At 46.0% G+C, this 12,612-nt stretch overlaps 1 protein-coding gene across 3 annotated transcripts in view; it reads left to right on the forward strand.

The window, feature by feature from the left end:
* The window catches only part of PTP4A3 (protein tyrosine phosphatase 4A3), a 58,240-nt gene that overhangs the window by 25,264 nt on the left and 20,364 nt on the right, over positions 1-12,612 (forward strand). For 2 of the 3 annotated variants that reach the window (XM_072410605.1, XM_072410608.1), the window contains exon 2: positions 1,624-1,661. The gene's annotated coding sequence lies outside the window, so the exon portion shown is untranslated. Of the gene's footprint in view, positions 1-1,623; positions 1,662-6,012; positions 6,171-12,612 lie in introns of those variants that run through there. The other variant, XM_072410609.1, reaches the window with a different exon arrangement.

A 12,612-nucleotide genomic window follows, 5' to 3' on the forward strand; every position in this document is an offset into this window, starting at 1 on the left:
ATGCAAGAACAAAGCAATTTTGCCCCGTGTCCAATGGCTACATCAAAGACCTGCATTGGTTTCTTTGGGGACAACTTGCATTCCAGTTTTCTGCATCTCTCAAAACGATTACTTTTAACCTGCTGATCTATTTTGCAGTTATATAGATTTAGCTATTTACCTTGCTAGTTTGATGTGGATGGCCCATGTTTCAGTGGCTCTCCAGTCCTATCCATATGATCCCGATACATCCCATATGAACTTGTGAACAGAATACAAACTTTGCATGGGGCAGGAAGCTCTCTGCTGTCATCTGTTAGAAGAATACAAAGTATCGAGCTTCTGCTTATGAACTTCATGGAAGTATGTAGCCTGGGAACAGTATGTGTCTGGTTTATAAATACCGCTACCCTGCAGCCTGATCGCAGATAAGAACGCTTTATTATTGTAGCTGCTTTTATATCAATTTCATTTTGGTAACGCCAACCTTACTTTTCTGCTGAAAAGTTCTCATCACGCACAGATCATCTAACTTAACTACCGTAGTTTATTGCACCTTGATGCCCTTCTGCTGAGGGCCCTTCGTGGATAGTTTGACACTTAATGCAAAATCCATTCTGGAACCTGATGATCCCTCTAAATGTGACCCCCATGTTTCATTAATGTGTACCCTAACCCAAAAACAAAAATGCTATGTATTGCCCTTTTGTGTGTTAATTTTTATATGATTTAAAAAAAAAAATCATGGGAAATATTTTTGCTCCTTGAAAATCCTTGTCCCTATTAAACAAACTTCCATTACTTCCTGTGTGGTCACCAATTATTTAATTGAGGTTGGATCTCCCCAGAGAGGGCAAAGCAATAGAATTCTGACAAAGGATTCAACCTAGGGCTGTCCAAATAGTGGTCAGCTGGCCATTTGTCCCCCAAGGGTTTGCAGTTCTCAGGCTGTAGGTTGACCAAAGGAATGATGGTCCTGTTTAGCTTTTTTCCAGAAGTTAATGGGGCAACAATAAACTCAAGTAAAGAGTCCGTGGGGAGCTGGAGATAGAAGTACAATGTTGCTATAGGCGCCATGCAATGGGGGCAACTGGGGGGGTTGCTTTTGTGGCCCCCATGTAGTCGGGGCGATTGGGGAGCTGCTTCAGGGGAGAAGGCATGGAATGCTGTGGGATGCCAACTCGGTGAACAGGTGCCCCAATTCGGGTCCGCAAAACATTTTGGGATACTTGTGCCAATGCAATCATCCATTACAATGGAGAATAAAAGGGTTCTCTGCTTCTCCGCTGGCTGTCTAAGCCAAGATCTGAGGCTGACCATTTGGACCCATTAAGCATTGCACCAAATTCCCGTCTGTGTTCTTTTTCTTTGCTATTCTTGCAGTAATGTCACCGGATCCTCTAAAAGTAATATGTCCACCATTCCCTCCCCCGATCATTGGCATAGCTGGCACAGAATCATGTGACCGTCCTCTTTACCCATCATACCCTCTGCATAGAGAACATCCTCTGTACATTATTTGTCTTGACGCCTGCCCAAGTACATTGTGAAAGGTGTGTGGGTGTATTGACGAGAGATGGATAAATAAACGATCCCGCCAGTTACATTCCGACACAATAACCGGACTTTTCTGTTCTGTTCCAGAGTTTTGGGATCCGCAGACACCACACGGCGTTTCAGAGGTAAGTGCGCTCCTTGTACTGTAGTGTTGGGTTTTTAACCCTTCTGCTGCATGATTCTGTATTTTGTGCTTGGCATCTGACAGATCCTTCTGTGTTTGTTTTCTCGCTTTTGTGTTGAAATAAAAATGAGCCGGATTTAATAAAGCCCTCCAAGTCCAGTCCAAGAGAGGATACACTTATCAATGATCCCTATAGATCCCATATGAATTTGTGAACAGAATACAAACTTTGCAGAGGATACACTTATCAATGAAGCTGGGTGATCCAGCAAACCTGGAATAGATTTCACCAGTCATTTGCTAGCAAATATTTTGAATCCTGGACCAGATCCATTCCAGGTTTGCTGGATCTCCCAGCTTCACTGATAAGTGTATCCTCTCCAGCCTTGGAGAGCTTTAATAAATCAGCCCCATTGTGTCATTGGTTTGCTGCAGGCAGAAGGAAGAATTTTGCTGCCCTCTCATTATTTGGATTGTTACATTGTATCCTTGTAGTGTTATAACTTTGTTTCAATGGCTGCTTGTAGTCTCCATAAGAACATGGTGACAACTCAAGATTGCTAACAAAACTGGAACTTTAATGTACAGCGCTGCGTAATATTGTCGCTATAAAAATTCAGATTATTATTTTTATTAATAATAATAAAGAACAGAATGTTGTCACTGTATAACGGGAAGTTCCTTCAGGGAAGAGTCAGCAGGGAATGTTTTCATTTTTCTATATTGATTGATGAAGGTTCCCCTTTAAAACCGGTGATTTGCTCGAGGTCGCTGCTTTGCGGTCCCTAGAAGTGCCCAGCCCCCCCCCTCCCCCGCGTGTTCCTTGCGCCGCCACGCGAGCACCCGTTGTTCCTCTGCTTCATACGGCTAATGCATCCACTTCCAGGCACCGCAGAACATTGTGTTTCCATAGAAGTGATGTTGAATCGTTCTAAGAATAAAATGTTCGCCTGATGTTTATGCAAATCCCGCTTTGCGTGCCGAGTTTCAACTCTCTGCTTTGGGTATTTTATATTTTCTGTTTAGTGAAATTTTTATGTAATTTGATTGTCCCTAATGGGCATAGAGGTTGGAGTTGGGGCAGAAGGGCACCGCAAGCTCCTAAATTAATGGCCGTATCCCATGACCGGACCGTGACCCCCGCCGCCAGTGATGCAAGAGGGAGCCCCCTGGGTGCGCCGGGACTCTTATACAACAAACAACATGCAGGGCAAGCTGGCATTTGTCGGGGTGGGAGAATTAAAATAACCCGCCACCCCGGCCAATCGGACGCTTAGTTCATACTAGGTGACAACGCATATTTTTGTGCCTTTGCAAGGATAGGAAAATACCTGCTGGAAATCCAGTGAGCTCCTAATTTCCTGTCTGAGCTGACAACACTGTGCTGAAATCCCAAGCAGCGTTGTCAGTTCTTCCCTGCTGGACTACAGTACACTTCATCTGGAATTATAACATAAGGACGTTCACAAGTCCAATGCCCCCCTTCCCACATGACACCAGGATGAGAGCTGCTGCATTGTGGGGACATTGAGGGGTCCTCCCAATTATTTTGCTCAGCTGCAGTGCAAAGGAGGAGAGGGCCAGCCCGTGACCCCCATGTGGAGATTGTCCCGCATTTGCTATCCCTGTGACACCGGAGTAGGAAGGGGTTGTCAGCAGACCAGGAAGCCACTGAACATTGCAGGAGTTTCTAATTTTTTCTGTGACCCCAGTAGAAAGATCTGCCACCACTTCCTCTCCAGGCAGGAAGTGAGGGAAATGTCCCCAGTGGGGACCGCAATCGGTAAATATATATGATCTCGCTGGCAGCCGGCTTTGGAGGAATCTGGAATCCCGCTTGAGTAGTGTCTACACCCAGGCTCCCTTCCTGCCTCCATCACACACAAAGCGTTTTCGAGGATTTTTGGTGTGGCCGCTGTCTCTTCCCCTCTCCCCCTTCCATATTTACATGTGGCGGAAAGCGTGCGTCCTGTTCCGCTTCCCCCTCTCTCTCGGCAGGGTGGTCCGCTCATTACACCATGCTTTTTCCACACATTCCTGACCAGCGGAACAATGACCTTCTGTGGAGAGTTGAGGATCGCCATGCACGGGCCGCTGATAGGGCGTTCGCTGGGGGCCGGTGTCATGCGTTGCGCCAATTTTTTATGAGGGTTAAATCTGAATCCTGATCACAAAATCCCCCAATGAGATTTGATGTCATTCTAAACCTTTTAAATAAAAAAAAAAAAAAAAAAAAAAATCCCTAGTGATCCTGTCCAATATGCTGCTTCCGGCACTTCCTGTTATTGGGGACCACAACGGTCTCTGTGCTCCTCTGTGTCACATGCCACCGTAGTGGTGGCTACCTACATTCGGATGTGGTCAGGAAGCTGCTCTCGGCCTATGCTGCAAAATCATTGCTGTGTGTAGCTCTTGGAGGTGTCACATGACCGGTGCTGGGGCTGTGTCAGAGAATCTTGATGAATTGAGACCAGGGACCCTTGGCTGTGAAGAGTCTGGGCCCCTTGTACAGAGACACACTTGGCACCAACCTATGTCTCTTCCTATTCAAGCATTGGTGTGGTCTGCATGTCTGTAGATTTGCTGCAAAATCAGTGCTGTGTGTAGCTCTTGGAGATGTCACATGACCGGTGCTGAGGCTGTGTGGGAGAATCTTGATGAATTGAGACCAGGGACCTGGCTGTGGAGAGTCCGGGCCCTTTGTGCAGAGACAAACTTGGGACCATCAAGCATTGGTGTGGTCTCCATGTCTGTGGTTTTGCTGCAAAATCAGTACTGTCACATGACCAGTGCTGAGGCTGTGTCAGAGAATCTTGATGAATTGACACTGGAGACTTGAAGCTGAATTGATAATTGGCCGGCTCTATGTATCCTGGTTTATTTGCACACAGTGGACCACTGTTTTGTGGTCCGGACTCATCAGACAAAAGAAAAATTGCTGGCGTGTGAATGAGATCCTGCAGTTAGTCAAATGACCAGTGCCAAGGCATTAAACGTTATTGGCTGCAAGAAAGATCCCAGATTCCCGTTCCTGCAACAAGCTCCCCATTTTGCAGTAATGTGCGTTGAATTGGCGGTGGCGGCCCTTTTTTTATACGTCCGTCATTTCCAGTAATTTTCTCGAATGTTGAGGTTGGAGTTCTGATAGCGGTAACATAGTGCAGCTGTATCGCGGCGCTTCTCCCTGCGGACGCCCTCCCTCTTCCCTGTTTTTTTGGGCTGACATTGACATCACTAATTGGAGACAGACAGTAAAGTAGAAGAGCAGGAAATGCCTGCAGTCCTTCGCTCCACTCCAGAGCACTTGGCTGCTTTCTAGAAAAAGTGTTCCTGTGTCACGGCACACATCGCCGGCCCGCGCTGCTGCCGCGGGTGAAATTCAGGGGATGCATGGGAAGCTGCAATTTGGACTTGTCAATATAAAGCCTCCGAATCCCAGAAAATCCCCTTCTAATTAAAGTGGCATAATTTATTATATCGTATCCTCACTGCTGTACATATGCAGAGAGCAGGTCAGTGGGAGGGGCCTGTTAGACCCACCCACTATAAGCACTCTACACATAACTGCAGGAGGGGCGGAGACAAGACCAGTCACCCTGCACAATAAGGCAGTTTACTGCTGACCAGTCTGTATTACAGGAAGCACAAAGGATACCTGCATGAAAAGAAGCTTGTAGTTGAGTGGCAACCCCTTTGTATTGTCACCCAACGGCTGGGTGGTTACTGAAAAACTTTGGGTGGTGCGCCCAGCTAAATAAGCCTAGGGAGAACACTGGGATACCAAGATTTAATTTATGGTTGAGGGGCGCTCTCTAGTTGCTGGGCTATTTAGGTCAAATATAACTTCTACATTGGGAAATAATGTCGTAAATTCCAAAAGTGCAAGCCGATTAGGACAGTAAAAGAGCAGCCATCTACGGTCTATACATGTGCATGCAGCACACCTGATTGGCTCCATGATTGCTGCTATTTACTGGGGAGCCAATGAGAGAACAGATACAGACACATGCCATGCTGTGTTTATATCACCCTGCATTTAGATTTTAATTGTCCTTTGTCCTGAAAAGATCTTAATTTGCTTTCTGGGACTTGCGGGGTTACATTTGTTGGACACCACTGTGCTCAGTTTTTTTTTTTTCTTTTTGTGTCTAGGATTTCTCAGAGCTGCGCTTATTTAGCTTATTTATTTATTTGTCTTCCCCGGGAAGATTTACTGATCAGGCTCCTCATCCAAGTCAGGAAGACCTTTGACGTGAGCAAAACGTTTGAGCGCTCCCAGCTGCTGATAGGAGGGATATCCCAGGGAAAGAGGCCGCTCACAGCTGGCCGGGTGACACTCCTTCCTCCAGCGAGGGGAGAAGCTCCACGCAGCAATCTAGAGGCTACGGAGACCGCAGGGACGGGGTGACACCTTGGGCTTATTTTATACCTCGGGGCTTTATGATTGGGCTCATGGCGATGGCAAGCGACCAATCCTGAGGATAGTTACCAAAAATCTTTGCAGCATGCGGTAAATTTTCATCACTTTGATATGCGTGTCCAACTTTTATTTTTGGTTTATAAAAATTTTAGTTCTATTTGTTTTTTTCCTTATTTTATATTTTTATGCTGTAGATTGCATGTTATGGTTGTGATAACTTTTTTTATTTGGATTGAAAGGGTTAAATCCCCCTTTTCGCCCGTGTGTTCACTTACTGCTGTACTGACCCCCAGCAGGAAGTGAAGGAAATCCTCAGGTGTCCCCATTGGAAGACTTGTTGCTTTATTTACAATTTTAGAAAACTGCAACATTTTGGATTTCTTTTGAAATATAAAACAATTCTCTGACTATTTTATAGCTGAACTGCAGGATAAGCCATTAATGTGTAAATACAAAAGCCATGCGTGTATATTCCTGATCTGTGTAGTCATCCAAGCTTTGCCATGTGTGCAGGAACTTCCTGTGATACAGACCGGTCCCTGATGCTGTCTTTCCTGGTGCAGGGTGCCTGGTCTGGTCTCCGCCTCTTCTATAGTTTTCTGCAGGCAGCTCTTCTCCTTGCACAGTGGTGATGTCTGTTTTACTTTTGCATAGTAATATCCGGGTTTGCAGAGATGTTTGGTGCAGATTTGTTCAATTTTGTGATCCCGGTGTTTGATTTTTACTATTCTGCATGGATTGTATATGTTTCCATATGTTGAATGCCTGTAATGAATTGGTGGATATATACCGTATTGGATGGATTGGGGAGACTTCCTTCCACTTCCTGTCCTGTAGACCCAACAGGAAGTAAAAGAAAATCTCTCCTTAAGGAAGGAAGAATTTCCTTTCCTGAAACGTGTCCTCTGTTGAAGAATTTTCTCCCATCTCCTGTTTCTGGTGACCACTTCTTGTTGTAGATTTCCAACGGTGGTCACCAGAGGGTGACTCTCCCCAAAAGGAACCTGATTATGCTTGAGGACCAATAGGGAGCCTTGCTGGTAATGGCTTTGTTAGGTAGGGGTACCTGGGAATACAGAGGTACCAGCCCAGCAAAACCTAAATGGCTTAAAGTTTATCTACTCTGTTGTTTTTCCTCTTTGTGATCTATTGCAAAGCTTTTTACCTGGAGATCCTGCCAATAAAGGCATTTCTTGTCGTTGCAGCCTGACCACGCCATCATGCAGTTAGCAGCAACGTTGTCAGCCTGCTATTCTCTCCGTCAGTTGAGGGGCAGCTGGCTGGATGTGGTCGGCTGACAACACCAGGATAATTGGCTGCTTGGCGTTATCAGCCTGTAACTGGAAGTGCCTTTACTGGCAGGATCTTCAAGTAAAAAGCTTTACAACTTAATTGCAGGAATCTGCCATTGATGACCACCAGTGAGCTCCGGGATTTGTCTGGGCAAGTTTCCTTGCAGCACATGGTGTGCGCACTGTGCCTGCCAATTCTGTCATCTCTTGTTACTGGAAATCTAAACGAATCCCACGTGACTTTCCCTGAGTGAACGCGCTGCTGTGGCAGCTTTGCTGTGTCCCCAGACCGCCTTATTGTGTCCCCTTTTCAGACTCCGCTGATGTTTTTATTTTCCATTTTTTCGCCTTCCTCCCTCAGGCTGGATTGCGGTGCATGGAGAGGACAGAACGTGTCCTGCCTGCGGTAAATTCTGCTCGGTGGACTCTTATTGTCCCCTCGTCCCCGGCGTGCCCCCAGCGCTGGAATATAATGACGCGGCTCTTTCACCGTCCTTCTGCATTTTCTGCTTTCTTTTGCATGTTTTTTGGGATTTGAAGCATAAAATTGTTGTCGCTATTAATGCTGAAAATGTGCATGTAAAAGTAAACTGATAACCTTGTGATCCTGCCAATTCTCTTCATGAAAACCTACTTCCTATACTGTTTGCCTGTACTGAAAACAGAAGCAGCTTGTGCTATTGTGGTCTATTCTTCTTGCTTCCTGCTGATGAGATGCCGGATGCTGTGCCTATGCATGGTGAGCTTGTAGTCCATATCAGTTTGCTGTTTGTACGCCGCTGCAACTTTTGTACTTGACATGTTGTACTTGTTTTTAGTGTTCTCCCCAGAGCCTTTTAGCTGGGTGCACCACCCGGCACTTTTTAGTAAGCACCCGACTGTTTTTGGGTGGTTACATAGGAGTCACAATACAAAGGCTGCCACCCACCTATAATATCTTACCTCCCAGTTGAAAAAAAAAAAAAAAGAATCTGGGTTAAACACTGTTTTTAGTATTTGCCCCCAGTCCTCAAACTGGAGGAACGTTACATGACCACCAATAAGTTCTCAAAAGGTCTTTTTACCCCTGAGGAACCCCTGACATAAATTTAAGGTTTTGGGGGGTATTTCTGCTAAAACCATGATTGGGTAATTTGGAAATATCTTCCCTTTCCCGTGGTGGTCTGAATACCACAATAAGGTCCGCTCTCTGTGCCATGCTGAGGGCCCCCTCGATGGTCAACCATCACAGCTCAAGGAACCTTTGTGTTCCTCAAAAACTTATCTCAACTGTGATTGGCTGGTCTGTAGTTTTCAAAAAAGCTAAAAACATCCCCAGAGATTATAGTTCCACCTATCAATTAGTGTTGGGTGGAACCCTAAACCAACATGCAGACCAATCTCAATCTTGGGCCCCTACGCCAATGGTGAGAGGAACCAACCAAACTTGTCACATTGTGTCCACGCCCATTGTTTGGCTTTTTGCCTATTCAGATTTGTGTCCTCTTGTGGGTGTTACTGGGTATGGGGGATCTCCACCACAGCAAGCAGATGTGCCCAGTCCTAGCTGCCCCCTTACTGTCCCTTGCTTTGACGCCATTGTTGCCAATTGGATCTGGAGAGGACCCAACCACTGGAAAGCCAGGTGGAAGAGACCGCATTGTGCCGGGGGTGACCTGGAACTTCCAAAAAGTACCTCTTCTTCCTCTAAATACAAGGAGGAACACTCAAGAGCATCTATCCGATCACCAAAGCTTGCCAATTGCCCTATTTTGTTACCCGTGTAGGCCCTTGGTGGAAGTCGAGCTTTGAGGACATTTTATGCTCTGCGCATATGTTTGCTCTGTTTATTTAGAATCCGTCAGACTCTTCCTCTCCCATCTCCTGTGTGTCCAGGAAACCGTTTTGTTAGAGCCGCGGGCCGGGGACGAGGGAGGAATCTTTAATGTTTTTTATTTTTGTGTAACAGATGTTTGTTCAGTGCCACGGAGAGGACACAGAGATTACGGCGTACTGGTGTGTGACGCTGGGAACGTGCTGTCTGTGCCGCGTGTTCTTCCACCGTGTAACTTAACGCACTCCAGGGTTTGCGTGTGGCCACTTATCGGCCTTCAGCCCCTCGGTGTCAAGCTGCAGGCACATTGATCCTGGATCTATTGAGGCACCATCAAATGTTGGTCAGATCTAAATGAATGATGAAGGAACCCTGGCACTACGAAGTGAAAAAATGCCATTTGGTCGCCATCCACCACCATCCCTATTTAATGTACAGTGCTGCGTAATATGTTGGCGCTATATAAATCCTGTTTAATAATAATAATAATAATGCCGGCGCCAACAACCAAGGTTACATAGAGCCACACGTCTTGGCTGAGCCCATTAGACCACATCTGCATGCTTGTTTTTGCATCGCAGACCAGGAGTACCTAATAAAGTGGCCGCTGGTTGTGCTCCCCCCTAGTTATATATTGAGCCTGTACAGCTGCATTCCAGGCGCCCCCAGGGTCTTTCTGGAAGTGATATTGAGGTGTTGTACCAGCCAATCAGGACGCAGCGCATACAGCGATTCTCAGGTTCCCCGCGTATTAACCTGGGAAACTCATAAAATATCTCGGCACAAAGAAACCTGAACGCCGCCATCTCTTGTCCTTAGATGACTTCCAGCTGAAGCGCAGGCGGGCCAGACATAGCTGCCTATAGACCCCCGACGGGCGTATGGAAGGGGCGCAGGAAAAGTCAGGTTTGTAAACTTTGAATGTCAATGATAAAAATAAAATAGGGAACAATTTTTTTTTGTTTTTAATTCTTTTTATTGGATCTCTGTGCTGCTGATCTCCTGCAGACTTTATAGGTGCAATCCTGCGATGGCTGCAGTGTTCAACTAAGAATTTATTTTAAAGTTAGGTGTGAAGAAAATGTGGTGGGTGGCAGCTCCTTTATATTGACCCAACTTATCAGTAACTACCTAAAAACAGCCGGGTGGTTACTGAAAAATGCTGGAAGATGCGTCCGGCTAAAAGGGGCCAGGGAGAACATTTTATTGGTAATAAACAGGATTTATATAGCACCAACATATTATGCAGCGCTGTACAATAAATAGGGGTTGCAGATGACAGACAGATACAGACCGTGACACAGGAAGAGGAGGGCACCCTGCTCTGAAGAGCTTACAATCTAATAGGAGTATGGTATTTCTCAGAGTTGGTATTGTGACAGTCTGGCCTGCATAGTGTGTGGTTAAACGGATGACAACCTAGGAGCAGAGTTGTGAGACAAGAATGGAATGTTGTCACTTAGACAGGAAGTGCCCAGACAACGATCTGCATGGCACTGCCAAAAAACAAAAAGTTTAAACCTCTATTGGTTTTTTTTACACTGTCGCTTTAAAAAAAAAAAAAAGCCCAGTTGTCACCAGAACTAAAGGTGGTCTGAAATCCTGAGTTGTCACTAGAGATGTCCCCATTATCTGAGCAATTTCCAGGACAGGAAGTTGATGAAAATCTAGGACATTATAGGATTTGCACTTTCTGCAGATCATCCAAAAATAAGGAAATCTCTATATTTCCTGTTGAGTTAACAAGGCTGGAAATGAGGGCAAATCTCCGAAGAGAAGCAAACTGCCTGGAAGAATTACTTTCTTCTACAACTGTATCCAATCAAGTTTTGTCAAAACCCTCTCCAGGGTTAATGATAACAGAAATGCCATCTCGCTGTTGCGCCCCCTCTGACTCGCCTGCGTGCCCCCCTACTTCTCCGCGAGGTTGTTTTTGTTACCTTTTGGTTGCAGTGGATCAGTGGGGACATTGGGACTTAATGTTTTGTTTACATGAAGCGAGCCCATGGGCCTCTCCAGTGTGTTGTAAGCAGTTAGGGATCGTTGGCGCCCCCCAGGCGATTGCCAGCGCCTAGGGGCTTCCTGCTCCGTGCGCATCTAATGGAATCTACAAACACCTGCCGCAGCTTTATTAAACCTCAATTTACTTTTATGCCTGGCAGAGATTTGTGATTCCTTTTGATTCATTTTATTCCCCTTAAACAGCTGCACAAAAATCACACGTTCCATTTTTTTTTTTTTTATTTGCTTCCACTGCGTCTTTATGCTGATTGGACGGTTTATGCATTGGGTGGAGGGGTCGTTTGGGGTTGATGAGCCACACAGGGTCAAAAATGTTTGGCAGTGGGTGATGTTGGGTGCTCATTGGCTTCTTGGCATTCCCAGGCTTGCCCAATGGCACAGCAGTCCAGCATTCTGATTGGGTGTAGTTTGCAAAATATTCAGTGGAGGGCGTGGATGCTTTTTGCACCGTTTTGCACAAGAGCTTACTATCTAATGTCCAACAGCTTGGGGACACCCAGGGCAGGGAAAAGGGGGTGAAGGTTAAAGATAATTAGCTCACCTGTAGGGTAATAAGTCCATGGTGGGAATGGAGCCTGGAACCCTACTGCTGTCCAATGGGATGGCATTACGGGGGCAGTAAGATGAAAAAGGGGGCTGGTTAGGGGCCCCTCTTTTTTGGGTGTTTTTTTTACCTCTGTGGGGTCTGGGGCAAAAATGAAATGGAGGCCCCAAATGCATACCATTGTAGTACTCTGCACCCCCTGTCATTTTTGTTATTTAGGGTTTTGGGAATTTGCCCGCTTTACCCCTTCCTAAAACTGGGTCCCCCTCCGCAGGTTAGTACAAAGCCCCATAGAAGCCAATAAGAGAATATTGGTGCCGGAGATTACATCTTCAGTCCGATGATTGCCACGCTCCAGGTTTGTCCTATAGCGGCCAATTAAACTGAGAGTGTATTTAGTCCCCGCCGTTAATGCCCCCATCAATCACCTGGAGGGCCCAAAGGCTTTGGACCAGAGAGGGTTAAAATGATGATGGGCCCCATCCGTCATTTAGTTGTCGCTTGTGACACCGAGCATCCATCACGACTTGTTCCTTGTCCAATGATGGATTCTGTGCGTCTGTAATGTCACTGAGAATTTCCCCTGTCACGTTTCAAGATTTATTTCATCTATAAAATCCTTTTAGCTTTTTTCCATCCTTTGTTTGAGTTTCAGTGCTGCTTTTCATCTGAGGCCTCTTTGCAGCAAGTTCTTGTCAATGCTACAGTGATGGCTGCATGGCATGCAACTGAAGGCCATCAGAAACCTGGGTGACAACCCAGAAGCATGATCAGGAGATGGGCACTAAGGGTTGTCACTGTACAATGTGCCTAAACATGGACAGGAGAAAGCAGAATTGATGTGCAGGACTACTGGCCAGA

Source organism: Pyxicephalus adspersus, chromosome 5 (genome assembly GCF_032062135.1).
Source record: "Pyxicephalus adspersus chromosome 5, UCB_Pads_2.0, whole genome shotgun sequence".
Classification (NCBI taxonomy): domain Eukaryota; kingdom Metazoa; phylum Chordata; class Amphibia; order Anura; family Pyxicephalidae; genus Pyxicephalus; species Pyxicephalus adspersus.